An 18,326-nucleotide genomic window follows, 5' to 3' on the forward strand; every position below is an offset into this window, starting at 1 on the left:
TAGGGAACAATGACTGTGGTAGGAGGAAGTTTGCTCCCAAAATGGGCAGGTTCAGCTCCACCCTTCACATTGCAACCCTTGCTTGACTCATGCCAACCTCAGGCATAACTTCAAGTGTCTGAGACCTCCTCCCTCTTGGCCTCTTTTCTGCTGAGTGCTTCAGTTCTGAGGTTAGTCTAATTTTCTGATGTTTCTCAGTTCCTTGACTGATCTGTCTCCTCAAACAGCTTGTGCAGCAAAAGCAAGAGAAAGGGACCCCTTAAACATTTCCTTGATGTGCTCACTGCTGTCAAACAGCTTGTGCAGCAAAAGTAAGAGGAAGGGACCCCTTAAACATTTCCTTGATGTGCTCACTGCTGTCTCACTGGCAGCTCTGTTGATGCCATGCTATCCTTTAGAATGTATCATTTGGCTGGAGAACACCCTGGCAAAAAGGAACAATTAAAAATAACAATAGCAGCAATGGTAGCAATAGATGGGGCTAGCAACCTTTCTCTGGGTGAATATGAGATCTGCTGCTCCTCTCAGCTGTTTGGGAGGTCATTACTCTGTTACATATCCGGTGATGTTTGTACGTGCCAGATTCCTCTGGTTCTCCTCATGGTTTTGCTTTAGAGTGACAGCAGTGTGCTCAAGTGCTCACCAGAGGTTCTGCAGACTCTAAGTTGGAGCAGCCAAAAAATGTAACATCCAAATGTTTGAACCTTGTTCATTTTACAGAGCTGTATTCATTTCACAGAGCTGTATGCATCTATATTGCATGATTTCTCATCATTCAGTTTCATGGTGTCTGCAGCCACCAGGAGTCTCTACTTGAAATCCTCTTCACTCCTGGGCATCACTGGTTGTTATCTCAGGGGTGACTCATTATCTGCCTAGATTGGTTACCAGAGGGTGTGAAATCTTTCTGTAATGGAGTCATGGACTACGAAGCCAAGAAGGAGCATTTTGATGAACCTCAAATAACCTCTGAGCTGTTCATGTATTGAGCTGCAAGTGTTAGCTGGTGACTGTAAGGGTTTTGCATACAGAAATGGATACTTGCATTTTCAGTGCAAGTTTGCACTTGTCTGCCTTCCCTCACTAACACTTTCCATGTTTTCAGAAAAAGATGGATTCTAACCATCCTTCTGTGGCACAATTATGGAGTAGAAATCATTTTCCCAAAAGGCCACCAAGGACAGTGGACAAAAAACATTAAAACTGGCATGTACTTTGAATGGCTCTGATTCTCGAGAGGGACAGGTTAAGCTGGTGTTTGCATGGCACAAACTAGTGAAGGACAAAGCTACTTTCATCAGCCCCCAGATGTGACATCCCCATGCCACCAGGCACCACAGGAAAGCTGCCTTTTCATAAGCTGCCTTGCTAGCACAAAGTCAATTCCAAAGTTGTAAGTCCAGATTTTCAGTAAAGAAGACACTTAAATTCATCCAGGGACATCTGAGACAGGAAGTCATGTGCAAGTCCAGCCTCAAGGGCAAGGTGTTTTTCCTCTGTCCAAGATGAACTACCTGAACACCTGAGGTCACCACATCAAGCCAGCTTCCCTGAATAGCACAGTCTCTCCATGGTTTGCTGCTCCCTGTGAAACCCGGCCCTGTGAGAGAATAAATGCCTGTTAGAAGACTGAAGGTGCCCTGAACTAAAAGTGTAGTCAATTCCCACACATCTGGATGCCATACTGCGTGGCTGAAAATGTTTCTTTTGACCATGATTCATTCTTCATTTTTTCACTCTGCAAGCTTCTGTGAGTGACTCAAATCTGACACCCATGAAAAGCTTTTATTTCTTTATAATTCTGGTCAGACCACTAATTAATTGCTGTGTTTGTTCTTTAATACCTGACCAATTAGCATAAGTAAATAACATGGGTAGAACAAGATGGCATGCAGGGCTAATAAAACTGCTGCAGTGGTTTTAATCACCAGCTTAAAACCCTGTGAAGTCTTCAATACAAAACGAGAAGAAAATAGGCAGAGTGGCCAAATTATAAACTACCTCCATAGGCTTCACTTCCAATTTGTGGACTACTTGTAAAAGGTCTACAAATAATAATATATTTATTAAACCCCTATATTTTCAGACAACATGAAATCAGGAGGGCTGATGAGTCAACAAAAGTTGAAGACCAGCCTCTAAGCAAGACCTATAGCTAGGTCCAGATCCTCAGTGTACTGGGATCAATGTATTTCCAGGCAGATTCCTACGTCTGCTGTTCATTTATTTTACTGGCTCACTATATAAAATTACAGGGTGGAAAGAGCAGGAATGTCTAGGGAAACCTTAGATGTCACTGTAACAGCCCTGCTACGTTTCTAAAGCTGTGTATATGCATTAACACAATATTGCTTTCAAATGGAACCATATCCTGCCTCCTAGCTTGGCTTCTTACCCCAGACTCTGGATCAGTAAGGCAGGTACATGATTTCTGAAACAGGATCTCATATGCCCAAACTGCTTGGCCAAGAAATAAGGCCTGTTCAGAGGTCTCTATGTAGAAGTGCCCCCAGTGATGGGAAAATATAGTAAAAGCCCAGAAGCTACCTGGAGACATTAGAAAAAAGTGTGGGGCTTTCAATGTGTTTATTGAGAAAATGGAGGGGTACAGGTTTGGGTTGAACAAAAGCCTGGCCAAACATGAGGATGATGTTTCTCACAGCAAGAGCTAGGAAGCCACATAGCTCTCCTGAGGAAGCACCATCACTGACTCATTTCAAACTAGTCTGAACAAATTAAAAGAGAAAAGAGAAGCAGGCAAGCCCGGCAACAAGATTTGAGCTACAACATTGCTTGATCCAAAAAACTGTTGGCCTTTCTCATTTTGAGTTTTCTTTGATTCTGCAGAAGCTTTTAATAATTTTATGGATTTTTGCGTAAAACAACTGCAGTGTCACATAAGGTCTCCATTAGCAGCTCCCCCTCTGAAGACATGTCAGCAGTTCTGGTAGGACTGTACTTGAAGGGGTTGGGGCTGCAGGCATTTCATATGCCATGGATATCCTCCATCACCACTCTTGGTGGAAGATGGGTTTAAAGATGAGCTTAGTGGATTTTCTCTTCTTTTAATGAGAGTTGCTTTTCTCTATCAAAAAGCAGGCATAGGTGTTACAGACTGATTCTTCCATAATTCTTTTCAGCTCAGGCTTTGCAGCTGCTACAATGCCCAGTTTAGGTGTTGAGATTCAGTTCTCTTGGCCATAATTTTAAAGGCCTCAAAAGTCTCAAAACCTTTAATGGCTGTGCAGCTTACTTTGTGAACAAAATCCACCATTTAGCATGGAAATTCCCAGGTGTGAATCTGAGGTACTTTCCCTACACTGGGGATTTCTGGAATTTGCAGGGTGCACTGGGGATGGTCTTGTGCTCTTCCCTCAGCATGTTCTAGCTAGTTAGTTAGTTACCTGCCTACACGGGTACTTGTCTGAATATGCATGGAGACCTGGCAACTACAGGAGCTGGCTACCCAAGCAATGCACAGAAGGATTTAGGTGTTTGCAGGGAGAATCTTACAGGCACATGGTCTCCTTGCTTATGTGTATAGACCTCATGATGGGAAAGTTTAACACCAGCTTTGACCCCACAGTTACAGCATACACAAAAGGCTGCTGGAAGCAGCGGGGCAGTTACAAGGAACATTTGGTATGAATTTTCCCTTGTTTTGCAGTTAATGAATCATTCCTGAGCCTGCCCTTCTAATATTCTCATTTCAGTTTAGACTATTGAGAAAAAAGCTCTTTAGGAGACAGACCTGTCTCTTTTTATGTATTTAATTTGGTTGGACAGAGACAGAGGGAAGATGGACTGTGTATTAACTGACTACATTCTTATCCTGTACAAGTTTAAGCTTGGTCTCCTTGCAGCTTATCTCTATAGGCTACTGTGAAGCTATAATGTTACAGGGGTCCCAGAAATTTTTTTCCTTTGCTGTGACTCAAGCATGGCACCTGCAAGGAGTTGCAAGTATGGCTCTTGCAACAGGGTACAGTGTACAAGGGTCTTCTGTTTACCCTTTCCTGGAAATTGTTTTCTTCAGCTCTGACCCTCAAGTACAATGAACCTGATTCAAATAAACTCTCATGGTAAAATTTCTGTATTCTCCTTACTGTCAGTTAAAAAAGAAAAAGAAAGAAAGAAAGAAAGAAAGAAAGCAAGAAAGAAAGAAAGAAAGAAAGAAAGAAAGAAAGAAAGAAAGAAAGAAAGAAAGAAAGAAATGAAAACAACAACCACCATGTACACATACACACCAAAAGGAAAAAAAAAAAAAAAAAACAAACACAAGACCCACTAGAATTCCAAGCTAAGGCATCTGAAAGATAAATTAAGCATTTTACACTCTTCGGTAGTGGGGTAAGGTGCCTGGGTTTTTCCTAGATCTCTGCTGCTATCTCCCTCTTGGATTGTTGTGATGGGGATCCAGATATGGAAGTGATCTCTGTGGTCATTCTAGTAACTGCTGTGTTCTGTAGGGTTAACTCCTCTTGGGTTTAAATGACCCAAAATGCAGAGCATCAACTTGACAAGTAGAAGTGCCTTTCTGTTAATTGCATTTTTTTCAGCAAGGAAAAATAAATTCACTGGTTTTTTGCCCAAAAATTGTTTTTTGTCCAAGAACTTAGCTGATGTATATAACTGTGTTTGAAAGCCAATTGAGGGCACAATCCCACAAACCAGGAATGGGTTAACTTTAGAGAGTTATTGAGCTATTGAGCTAGGCATGACCATTTATGCTGGCCTTCTTCTAGGAAATTCCCTGCAAGAGAAAATTAGAGGCAGAGGACAGCGTGTAGCCATAATCAAACCTTATTTATTTTGGCACTTTCTCTATCTATCCCATCTCTACCAATCTGACTTGCTCTGCTGTTTTCCTTGGCTGGACCACTATAGTAGTTATTCCTTAGATATATGTAATATTTCAACATATACAGCTAGTGTATTTGCTGCTTTATCCATCCTTTGTGTATCAAACTTCAGGGAGTGTTTTTGAATGTGATGAATTTCCAGGTTTGGCTGGAATTCTGTCCCAGGGCTGGGTGGATACCCAGAGAAGTGGTTCTTCTAGTTTTTTTCATCAGAGAGAAGGGCAGTGTCTTTTCTTTCACATCTTAGACATTATCAATGCACACATCATCATCACAGTAAGACCGAATTGTCTCCAGCTGAGGTAGCAAAGAACCTCTTTAATTCGTGAAAAAAATGACCCCTAGGCAGAAATCTCACCAAACCAGCTGAGAATAGAATCCACGGCATGACGGTGGTTTCCTCCCATTAATAAGTAAATTTTATATTTGAGTATCTTTATTTTTTTTCCAGAAGTGATTGCCAAACCCCATAAATAAACATAGCATTCTGCACACTAAGGAACTGGATTGACGTTCAATGATATTTCATACCATGTACACTTTAATTAAGACATGATGACCTGGATTCAGTGGGCTGACACGAGGGAGAATTAACTCTCCATTTTAACAGTTCTGCTGCCAAGGACAAATTCTCTGTTACATCGGTGTGACTCAGTTCAAACAACAAACAGTCTTGCAACTTAAAATCCCTGCAGGCCCTGGTCAAGTCTCCCCAGTTCTTGGATAACTTCCTTTTTTCTCCTTGATGTTTTTCCTTAAAGTGAGATATTCTGTTGCTTTGTCCTGATTTTCCAAGTAACGGGTGGGTCCTTATACTCCTGACAATAAAGTTGCCTTCCAAATATTTATCACATCAAATAATGTACTTTTCCATGTTATTAATCCTGGAGAATCTCCATCTTTCCATTTGGTGAATTATGCTGTCAAATATGGACAGATATTTCCAGATTTAATGTCAGATCTAATCTCATATTTCTGAGATTTTACTTTTGTAACATTATTGAAAATTGTATAAGGAAAAGAAAGAGGGTTATATCCTGCTTTGTTCATTTTTTGTTGCTAACATTCATGTGGTTCTGCTCAGGTCAGTGGGTGTAACTCAGAGCAGAACTGGACACACTTGAATGAAACTGAGTGGTTTAAACTAGAGATGGATAAACCTCCAGAGGAGTCATGCATACAGTCTCCTGAGAGACAGAAATGAAGTTCTTTTGGATTCTGTCTTGGCTGATGGACTATCCATTGAGTTCCATCATACAGACTCACTTAGGTTCATATTGTCATTGTGCTTCAGATGTCTTCAGCACATTATGGAATTTACTGAGTTAAACTAAAAATAAACCTAGTCAGAGCTGATCCAGTTTCTCCACTGCAACTCCATGCTATGGAGACCTGAGCTTGCCTCCACAAATTTCCCAGTTTATCCTGGAATTTGCCCTTGCCTTCCTCTGAGAGGACCAGTAAAGGACTCTACAGTCCTCTACGGAAAACAAGATAAAGTAGGATGAAGTTCAGGGAAAGCAGGGATGAACTTTCACAGTTGTCCCAGGTCCTGATACTGTAATAATCAAGGAACCCAGAATATTTTCCCCAGATCTCCCAGCTCTATCATAAAAGTCTTTCTTTGGTTTAAAAAGCATAAACACATGGAGAGAAGATGAAAACTAAATCAGAAAGACAACGGGTTCATTGCTATGTGTCCTTTTCCCAGTATTAGGCAGAAGATCCCAAGGAAACATAAGCCATTTGTCACTTGGCTTGCAACACGTCTGCCTACTTTGGTGAGAGCAAACATGAGCTGGTTTGCTGCAGAAGTTACTGGGGACAATCTGTTGTCTGTAATGGGAGCTTGGCTTCACTGACCTGGAGAGCTTAAAGGTTTCAAAGCTCTTGAATCCACCTGTGTGGCAATGCCACCACTAATAGTATAAGGATGGCATCCACACTTTGCAGCTGGCTCCATGTTTCCTAAGTACTGTTAGTAGTAATGGACAATTCTGTGTGCAAACAACTTTGAAACCAGGCCTGTTCATAACCTGGAATGGGCTAAGGGGTGGGGCTTCCCTCTCTGCTGGGATGTGTGAGGGAAGAACTCCCACACAGCATTACAACAGGTGAATTCCTTGCTCCCAGCCTCTTCTCATATGCCCAGATCAGAAGCTTTGAAGATACTTTTATTTTGTCCTTATGTTTTAAAGACGAAAACTTTGCAGGGCCTTTTTTTCTTGGCAGGTTTCTTAAAAAAGGCATATTCCTGAATCTCCTGTAACCCTTACCTTATCTCTCCAGGCACAGAGAGTTCTTGTACACATACAGCTTCTCTCTGCCAGAGAATATTTTCTATGGTTCCGAATATCACAGGAGCTGGCTGCTTCCGAAGGCAAAGGCTGGCCTGAAGTCCTTCCCAAAGGATAAAATTTGTGCACAATATGATAGCTCCTTCAAGGAGCACCAGTAGCCCTGCACAGCCAGTCTTCTGCTTCACCCAGGTCCCAGGGGGTCGTGACAGCTGATACCACAGAGTCTGTGGAGCTCCGGAAGCTGTGGAGGGAATAAATTCTGTGGAATGCACTTGTCTCTCTTCTCCATCAATAGCTTCAGACCACACACCGGTGCTCCATGCAGGACAGCTGTAAACACTGCCTACGATAGAGTTCTGGCAAAGGCCAGTTGTCCTCCAGTGAATCCAGATGGGTCTCAGAGGAGAACAGCTGTGTGTGAACAGGAAGGGAGAGCTTCCTCCTGCCTCTTCCAAAACCTACCACTCAACCGCTAAATAAATCAACATCAGCAGTGACTCTTCACAAGGGAGAGTGAGCCAAGCCCAGGCTGGGAGTTTACCTCAGTACATAGCAAAGGGAGAGGAGCTGTCTGCAGCAAACCAAGGCTTCCCCAATGCAAATCTTTAGGGCGTCACCAACCCATTTCTGCTGTGTTTTAATAAAGCTTCCTTCCTAGGGCTGTTTGTGCTGCCTGAAGCAAAGACAAGGTGCGTATCACCATATGGAAACAAGGCATTCAGAGTGTAGAACAGGTGAAACAAAAATTACTTTCAGCTATACAACAGCAAAAATATCAAGCAGAGGCTTGGAATATTTTGGTTTGGGTAACGCAGGAGGTCTGACCTCTCCTGTCACTGTCAAGAGTGGTGAAGAAAAATCTCTCCTGCCTTTGCATAGAACATGAGGCAAGTGTATAGTGGTATAGATTGCAGGTTTTTGTTGGGGTTTTTTTTCAGCTTTTTGGTTTGGTTTGATTTGGTTTGCTTTGTTTTTTTGCAGGACATGTTAAACAAGTAAGAAGCTATGCTATTTTGAATCTACTATTCCCCAAAAAGAAATTTATGATTTGTCATCAGACAACATCTGAAGTGACAAACCCTGGTTTCTCTGGTATCTTCATAGATCACTATACTGATCTTTCATTATTTTAAAAACAGAACTTGAGGTCCTTTTAACATGAATGTCTTGTGATCAGGCCCTCAAGCCTCATATTTGAGAATCCCCACCTCCTTCTTTGGGTGTGCAATTATAGGTGCTTAGTTCTCACCATCATGATGATGAATATAGTTAAATTACATTAGGTTTAATGGAATTTGATGGGTTCACCTTCTGTTGTGTATGGCATGACATGGTTAGAATGACAGAGTTCTCTGGATTGGAAGGGACCTGACACAGCTTCTGTTCCAGCTCCTATAAACTGGGGCACTCATACAATGTACCAAGGCAGAATTGTGGAGTGCACAAAGCAAAGATTAAACTAAACCAAAGTATAAATCATATTCACTCAGCTGCCTGGAGGCATCCACAGGAAAGGCTGGATGGGACAGCGTGGCCCTCCTAACACTGTATGCAATGGTCACTCTTGTTTGTCTGAAAAAGAGATCAGAACACATTCTTTCCAATAAGATATTTTCCTACTGAAAAGCTTCATTTAAAAGAAATGCATTTTCCTAGAAATATGTTGGTTTGGACAGATGTTTGCTTAGAAAGAAGAGTGTGAAACGTGAAACTTTAAAGCCAAGTATTTTCAAAGTAAGTCATTTCAGCATATTTGGGTTGGGGGGGGGGGATTACAGCTTGAAAGAACACTTTCCCCCTCTCTGTCTAGGCTGATTATTAGACATGATGAAGAGCTGAAAATAAAACAAACAAAAATAACCAAAGAAATTTCTTACTTCCTGAAAGAGAACTAGTTTGCTTTGTCCAGAAAAAACAATTTGTATAGAAGCTTTAAAATGGGTTGTTGTTTGTCCCCCAATCAGAATGCCTCTTGGTGTGGGTTCACAAGGTTTAATCCTTGCTTGGAACTTGAGATGCAGAAGCTCAAGAACCGAGGTTCCCTAGCCTGTGTACCTCTCAGTCTTCATTCAAGTACTGAGACTGCAATTTCCAGACACAAAAGGGGTTAGGTTATGATGATGCTTTTTAATCCTCCTTAAATTCTATCATGAGCCAAGATGGTCCACAGGAATATGCTACAGCTGGTATCACACCTGGTTTTGGTTTTCTGGTCAGAAAGTCAGGTTCTCTCATAGCTGGGTGAACTTGGACAAGATCAAAGTATGGCTGGAGCACAGGCTCTGGCTTCTAAGGAGTCCATGTCATACAGCTCTCTGGTACCGTTACTCTAGCAGTTGAATTTCACCCCTGCAGAACAGATTCAGGATTTCAGCAACATACAGACTTAAAATATTCCTAGAATGTTTTTGATTTTGAAACTTCACCAAACATCATCATGTCCGTCTCCCTGTAGGACAACTAAGCAAAGCAAATTTCAGCCTTTCCTCATTTGTTTAGACAAAAAGGGCGATAAATAGGGAGGAAGAGGCTTGAACTTTTTTGGTTACAGGATAGCATATTTTTCCAGTCAGTCTGAACCTGCTCTTCCTCATGCATCCGAATAAAACTCACATTGAGGCATGGATTATGTTTGGAAAACTTCAACTGACTATGTAAAAGCTCTGAAACAGAAAAAAAAATAATGAGAATTAATAAAAGAGAGGTTTAAAGAGAAAACTCCTCTGCAGCCTTCATTATAAAGCACTGCCAGATGCCTACTCTAAAAGAATTCATACAAGGTATTGCTCATTGGCCCCTTTGAGTCTACAAACGTAAATTAGAGTTACTCACATGAGTAAAGCATTGTGGGACCAGACTCTGCTTTTGCCCAAGTGTGAGCATCTGTAAAAAAACCTTCTGGGATAAAAGACACAGAAGAACTATAAGACCCTTATGGTTGTCAAATACAATTTCCTTTACTTGCATTTTTCTCTTACATTTGGGCTCCGACCTCCATCTGTTTATGGAAATATTTAGATCCCTCTGGTGTATTTTTAGCAGATCATTTTGCTTTTGCTGCTGCAATATCATTACATCATCATTCTTGGGTTGCTCAGCTTTAATTCCTTTGCATTTTTTCCTTTTTTTTTTTTTTTTTTTTATCTTAAGCTTCAATTATTCCAGCAGACACATGCACACAAAGTAAATGCTATGCTGTGTTTACATTCACACAAACATACTGGCAAGTTGCACACAAAGACACACACAGACAGTATGGCTTGTTGTGAGTTAGCGCTGTGGCTTTTTCAATGCTATTTCCATTTGTGGATCATCCTAGTAGAGACATTACGGAATGGTTGCCCTGGGAGCTGAGATTTTAGGCTCTTAGAGGTACTTCCCACAAACAGCTGAAGTCTGAAGGTACACCAGACTATCACCACCCAGTGAAATTTTTGCTGTCACATTGTTCAGTCAGCCCTAAATACACATGGTCCTGACACATTTTCTTTATCAGTGTTCAGCCCTGCATGCGCACGTGTACAGGAATCATCTCCTCCCTTGACTGAATGCTCTCCTTCACGTGGATATGGACCTTCCTTTGTCAGGGAGCTCACAGCCCTCCTTCCCCGCCATGCCTGTTATTCTGCCTGCAAACACGGCACAGCTTCAGATCCTTCCAAACTCAGGAGCCATTTGGGCTTAGTTGCTTACAAAGGCAGGAGAGCGCCAGCCTGATGGCAGACATTAAGGAGAACACCTGCAGTCTGGAAACTCAACAACTCATTAAATAATCCTCTTTGTCCCTCTCCATCAGATAACACTCACTGGGTTTCACAACATCATTACCTCCAGTCTGAGATGACCAGGCAGCCCCCAAACCCTGGAAGAAGCTTTAGGTGGACTCTGATCAAGTCTAGGTGAGATCCATAGGGATACAATTAGAGCTGATTTCTGCATGGATGTTTTAGAGACACCAAGAATTATGTCTTCTGGGTGAAAAGCTACCCTTTTTTGTGATAACCTTAGGGAAGTAAATATATGACTTGTCCCTTGGATTCAATTTCATAACCCCGTATTAGGTAACAAGGTGGAAAATAGAATGTTACATCATTGGGAGGCTATGTCATTCTTTGGCCTAGCTGTGTTAGTTTTAGGAGAGACAGTGATTTGTGACTCATACATAAATAGACCTGCATTCAGGAGAAGTCAGACTCTTTTTGCACACCTGAGGAGCCTCTGACTAGGCACTAATGAGCAAACCCATGAAAAGTCAAGCCATGCTCAGCATCTGCTCTTCCTAAATGCCTCAAAATTGTGTTGCCGTTTGCAAAATTACAAACCACAGTGGTCTATTTATCTTTCTTAGCCTGGACAGAGAGCGTGTGATGCTTGCTCTGGACAAATCAAACAGTTGTGCCTCTCCAAATGCTTTCATCATCGTCATTATTTATTATTATTTATCATCCCTGCCATGTGTTATGTTTTTTCTGTGCACAAAGAACAGGCAGATGTTTTCCATCTGTATGACTCCTTAATTTTAGATCTCGGGAAAAAAAAAAAAAGGAGAAAGAAAAAATAAATAAAGAAAAAAGAAACCATCAAGAATGAAGAAATGCACAGCATGCCTGGGAGTGGCATTGACCCTCATGTAGAGGTATGTGTATGTATGAGGTCTCTGCAACTAGAGCCAATGGATTTTCCTTTCCTCAGGCTCTTGGCTGACTTGAAGGAAAGGCTCCTGGGACTGCAATGGATGTCTTCACCAAAGCACAGGTCATAGGGCAAGCTTTACATCATGGGAACAAAGGACCTGTTTAGGAGGTTACTCTGACCCAAAATGTTGGGCTGAACTTGCCCAGACCCAGAGCAGGGTTCAGGTCTGCCTCCCTCCACATAAACCCCTGTTTCATCCCTTTGGCATCTTGCCTCCCTTCAATTTCTCCTCTGCCCATGAGCTCCTGAGTCTCCAATGCCTTCTCAGTTTCTTTCCCTACCAAGGCTCAGCTCTTTCTTATTACCTGATGTCTCAGATGAGCAAAGCTTTTGACTTTCTTCTCCCCACCATGCAAGATCCTTGTATCGAGTCCAGTGGCCCAGGACAATCCCAAGGCAGGAGGAGGAGGAGTTTCCCACCAGTCTCACTCAGCTTTGCAACAGCTGTAGTCAACACTGGCTTTACTGGGAAACTGAAGCTTTGACACTTCAATTAAATGTACATTTTCTTGAAAAGTGTCTTCTTTCCACAGGAATTTTGACTTTTTGATGAAGACCAAGAAAGTTTTGGCATAAACATTTTGGGGTTTTGAGTATTTTTTAAATTTAAAATTTGCCACAACTAGATTCCAGAAAGAATGGGCTTATTCTGGTTTCCTTTACAGTTTTCTCAGAATCCCACTCTTCCCAGAATCACTCTTCTTTAAAAACTTCAGTGTTGATGTGAGCACATAGCTGTGCCATACCACCTACCAGCAAGGGAGCAGGCAGGATACCAAACTGGGCTGATAGAAAGGTGAAAGGATTTGTTCAATACATCAGTTTCCAGAGCAGTCTAGTTGCCCTAGAAAGAAATAAGACAAAAATAATAAAACAATGATGGGAACAGGAGCTATATTAATACTAATGCTTCATAAATACACATGGCCTTTTAGATCCATATTACTAACAGACCATATCAAAGACCTTGCAAGAACAGCTCAGTGCCTCTAGGGCATTTGGAACACAGACCCAGATTTTGCCAATAGAAACTTATGTGATTCGTGAGGTGACACTTTAAATTCAGGCATCTGGTGGGTTGTGGGGAACGGGGTACTGTGACTCTGGTATTAATAGCATGTTCCCTCCGTTTACTAGTTCAAACAAGTTGCTGTGTTGTTGTTAACTTCAGAAAGCAAGCAGGCTTGTGAAAAATTGAGCTGTTTTCTTTCTGCTTGACATATTGTCGAAGAACTGAACAGACAAAGTAACAAGTTCAGGCACTCTGAAGTGTTTTGGTTAGTGATTATTGCTATGAAGTCCCTGTTTCTTCACCCCCACCACCCTTCTTGCCAAAATGAGAATTTGATGACAAGGTAACTTGACTCTGCCTCACCCTTAGAAAGATAGAAAGAGTCAAAAATAGCTGTAGGCTTTGGGCTACACAGAAAGCTTGCAAAGAAAAATTCACTTGAATGAGTAAAATGAAAATTTGTTGCATGGAGGCTCTCATATACACGGTTGACCTGAGAATCATGAGAAAAATTTGGCTGAGGGTAGGTGCAGTGGGGTGTCAGTGAGAGCTGAATGCTTCCTGCTCTGGGTATCTTTTTTAGCAATTAGAACTCCACCACATTGAGGTGGAATCTCTTTATAATTTTTCTCTCCAGTAAGAATTTGATATTTCCAGCCTCAAGAAGTGAGGAGAGAAAGTCTTCTCTTGCAATGCCTGCCTCATCTCTTGCCCTGCCTTCTGGCCAGAGCCTGCTGGTCCCATGGTTCCATACCCAGGGCAGCAGGGATAGCACCAGCCATTCCAGTAATGTTGCCTCTGTGCAGATCCCACATACAACTGACTCACTGCAGCTCATCCTAGCACCTTTTCACTGAACTGGGTTTGGTCTCAATTCTGCTCTCTCTGCCTCACCTTCCCCAAAGAGTAGAGACACATCTTCCAGGATCATCTGATGGAGAAAACCTGTTTGTCACCTGTTGCACCATAGCAACAGGTCAAAGAACTTCTGATGGACACCCTGAAGACCTTGGTCTCTGGATGTTTCCATTAACCATGTCCAGGTGCCTGAAGGCAAAGGTGTTAGAAAAATAGAAGGGTTTGTACACTGAACTTGATTTGCATACTTGAGCTTGATTTCTTTGCTTTGAGATGCAGTGAGACCATCATTTTACAACAGAAGACAATGGAAATAAACACAGAATTTGGAAATAAATATACAAATTCCCAGTGTCTACCACTCTGGTCATCTGAGAGAAACAGCCTTACCACTCATCCATTTCATTATCCTCACATGCAGCTCGCTTTTAAAGCTTCTTCCTGCACAGCACCAAGCTGAACTTTCTTGATGAGGTAGATGGTGAGCTGTGACCTCTGCAGATCCATCAGATCTGAAGCATTTCAAAACCAAATTCACATGCCCTACCATGCTGTGAACCTTCAAGCCTGCCCTGAGAGATGCCTCAGTCCAAGAGCTAGAGCTTTCTAAAGGTTCCAGGTGAGGTTAGGGATATGTTAGAGGGAGGCCAATGGCAGAGGAAGACAGCAAAAACCCTGGTCATGAATTGAGCATATTGAAAGTCAGATCTCCACCTTGTAGCACTGGCCTGGGCAGATGTACGGGGTCAACTGGCACACCAGTTCTGGGATAAGCAAGGAGCTGATCCTGGAAAGTGGAAAGTTAGTATTTCAACAGGTGGGATACTGTCCCACTAAGAAAAAAATTCTTTGCATTCATTATCTGTGAAGGTCTATTCAGCATATAATCTGTCTGCACTCACTTCTCTGATTATTCCAACCAATTTAGAGAACTTTTCTTCTCTTCCCACCCTCCCCTCCTTTCTACAACCCTGTGTCTTTCTTGATTTTTAGTTATTTTGGGGATGTTGCTTCTTACTACTTGTGACTGGTCTGTGTGGAAAGGGTCAAGGGAACTTCTTTACAGCCACAGAAGAGGAAAATAATCACCTTGATATTTTTCTTTCTCCCTTCAAATTGGGACTATAAGTCCCCACTCCCAGCCCTTCAACATGATGGCTTAACAGTGTCCATGAGGGAGAAATTTGTTTATCAGCCTTATAGAATTTCCCACTTCAGTTTACCTTAGAAAATGTGGGAGGCTAAGAAGTTACAATTCCATCCATAAAATTTTTCCAAGTAATTTCGTGATGCTGTTAAACTTTTCCCCACAAATGTATAAAGCCAGAGCTGTCAATCTAGATACAGCAAGTCTCTGCATGTACTCACTGCACAGACAGAGACCATATCTTTACAAGAAAATGTCTGCATAAGCAGCTTTGCATTTAGTTACTCCTGGGTAATTTCTTTCCCTCCTAAGATACATTTTCTCCTCTTTCTACTGCAATACATATCCATTTCTGCATGTGTTTATATAGATAAAATTTTATATCTATCTATCTATCTATCTATCTATCTATCTATCTATCTATCATAATACATTGCACTGCTTGAGTCACCTAAGGATAACAAGTATTGCAGGTCATTTCTTAATTCTAAGGATGGAGTCCAGGTTTTGATGTTAAAGGTCACAGGTTCATTCCTTTGAGATGATGATGATGATAATATGGAGTGGCATGTGAAAAAAAATACTCATTTCCTAATGTAGCAAGTACAATGAAATTATAGAACTTAAATGACTTTTCAAGTACCTTATGCTATTAGGGATTTTTTTTGTGTTTTGTTGTTTTGGTTTGGTTTTAAATTGAGAAAAATTTTCAATAACATAGATTTATTGACCTTTTTTTTTTCATTTTGATAAATATAACTGACATGAACATGATTGATTTGGGAGAGAGTAATAATGAGCTGGATTTGTCCTCCCCCGTGTTCCCTGACAACGAATCAAAGTATCCCTTAATGGCACAGTTATGGGTTGAGTTTCAGATGGACTGAAATCCAATCCTGATCTTGCTACTATTTCTGGTGTGAACATGGGTATGCCCTTTCATTTCTCTGTGCATCTTCTTCTCCTGCTGACCCGGGTCTCATCCAGTCATAGCTGGTCTCCTGTTTTTACAGCAGCTATCAAGAGCAGAGTCCTAATACCACCACTCAGCAGATAAAGATATAGAGGTTCCCAACAGATGTTGGTGTCTCAGCTGGGATGAATGACAGTAGGGGCTGTTTGAGGAAGTCTGTTTTCTTTGCTCAAACCATTTTTGCCTTTAAGGGAAAATTCAAGGTGTGTCAAAACTCTAAATGTGGAGTTGCTCAGATAGACATATCCAAGGCAACTAGACGTTCCTGAGTCATTATCTGATCAGAAATCTATGTTAGGCCAGCAGTTTACTTGGGAGTAAACTAAATAAATCAGAAATACAAAGGACAGGAAATTAATTCTCATGGAAATCTCAGAATCTCTTTTACTTTGCAAAAATCAAAATTTTTTTTTTTATTTTAGATGATATAAATGTGGATTCCTGAAGGCATTAGAGACATAGGAATAAGAGATTTGGTTTTGAAAACAGAAAATATTTCACATGGAAGTTTCCCAAACAATTTAAGCAGAGAATAAAAGAATGATGCTCAGTGCTAATGAAACACCATGTAAGAGCATCTGTCTGAATAACTGTTTTATTATTATCCACTGCTACACAGTTAAAGAAGACAAGCCCTTCTTTTCTGGCATATTATCTTCTTCCCATTCAATGCAGAGATCGACCCTCAATCAAGGTTTGCTGAAGGACATGGGTATGTAGGAGATTGAAGTGGCAAAGTAGAAGGAGAAAAAAAGAATCTTTCTGGAGGAAACAACAAAGAAATACCACGCTTCCTAGACCATAGGCAGGGTATGCATTACTTTCCACATCTCAAACTGGGGGGGGGGGGGGGGGGTGTTTTTTTGGTTAGTTCAGGGGTTTTTACCAGATTTGAGAAAAAGAATAAGACTAGGAGCAAAATCACAATTTTTCAAAAAGGGGTAAAAGATAGAAGTTCTTGACAGAAAAAGAAGTTAGTTTGGCAGACTGATGTACCTGAAGACAGGCAGCCTAGGCCAAAGAATGAGAAAGAGAGAAAGGAGTAAAGCCATGCAAGAGCCAGCACATAATCAGAATGCAGCCAGGGATTAGCTCCCAGTGATGTGACTGCCCTCTCTCTGATGATCAGCCCTGGGTGATGTCATCTCTTTTCCCATCACACATTCTAACAAACAACACTGTGCAAAGAGAGGTTGTCCCTTTTTTCTTTCTATCATCATTATTATTATTATTTTAATTTCAAAGTTAATTTTGTAATAACAGCAATTAGACTCTCCTGCCAGCCTGCCCCTGGGGGAGTGACTCTAGCACTACTGCAGCAAAAATTTGCTCCTAAAGAACATCATAGCAGGCATACAATAATCACACAGAAACACACAGCCTGTCGTGTCTTATTGCTTAATTATCCATCTTACCTTCTTTCAACCCTCTTCTTATTGTACTTTGTGTGATGTCTGTTTGTTTTACATAATTTTCCCCAACTGCCTTTCCCCCCTGCCTTAAGATTATGAGATTTGAAAACATTTTTCCCTTTCATTCTGTTGTCCTGAGGTTCCTCCTTCTTCGTTACTGCTGATCATTCCCATGAGGGATTACAAGCTCAAGAATCTCTGGGAGGTTTTCCCCACTTTTGAGTTCTTGGGGACCAATTCAACCACCTATAACATCATTACCTTGGTGTTTCAACAAATGTGAATGTGGCCTTTTGGTTTTAGGCCTGTTGACTGTGACCTGGTTCCCAAGAAGACCCTCCTGAAACAAAGGGAGATGAATTCAAAGAAACTAACACACAGCAGCTGGAAGTACTGTATGAGACTGTTGCTAGGAGTTCCTCACATGAATATTCTGGGGCTGGCTTGACAGGGCATGTGCAAAACTGTACAAAAAACTGCTTAATGTGTATTTTGGTGTGCCTTGAGATCCCTTGAATTAAAAACTGCTCTGGTTTAAGTTAGTTGCTGAGCTTTTCCAGATCTTGAAATCACAGCCAAGCATCTGAGTGATATAAGAGTGAGGCAGCTCCTGTGCCTTCCGTCCGACCACACTGAAACCGAAAAAGAAATATGTTCGATTTGCATTGTTTTCCTCTCCCATTTTCAAGAGATGTTCTTTACTGAGCGAAATCTGGGCCTCCATACCACATCTATGCAATACTCTCAAGATAGTTTGAGAGTAGTTTAGAAACCCAAGTCTGACACTGAAGAGAGGGAAGAACTGAGTATCTCACTGGAAAGCAGCAGTGTTTGCATCTCCCCTGAAAACAGGAACTGGTCTATGAAGTTACTGGAGTAAAACAATCAAAACTGATCCATTTTTCATCCATGTTCCAAACTCCTTTTGGTGCCTTGACTCTCTAATTTCTTATGCTTGTCTTCAGAACCAAACTAGGATCAGGAATGGCTGGGTGCAGCTCCTGAGCAGTTCAGCTGAGACACTCATGCCCAGGAGACTGGAAGGGACTGGTCCAAGGCTAGAAGAG

General features: G+C 41.4%; 1 long non-coding RNA gene across 1 annotated transcript; it reads left to right on the forward strand.

The window, feature by feature from the left end:
• The first annotated feature begins 3 nt into the window (after window positions 1–3).
• LOC146766893 (uncharacterized) lies at window positions 4–4,281 on the forward strand. Its single transcript, XR_014956527.1, has 2 exons — window positions 4–170; window positions 1,106–4,281. It is a non-coding gene; the product is annotated as an uncharacterized LOC146766893 (long non-coding RNA).
• The last annotated feature ends 14,045 nt before the right edge of the window (window positions 4,282–18,326 follow it).

This window comes from Lonchura striata, chromosome 7, assembly GCF_050655825.1.
Source record: "Lonchura striata isolate lonStrDom1 chromosome 7, ASM5065582v1, whole genome shotgun sequence".
Lineage (NCBI taxonomy): Eukaryota > Metazoa > Chordata > Aves > Passeriformes > Estrildidae > Lonchura > Lonchura striata.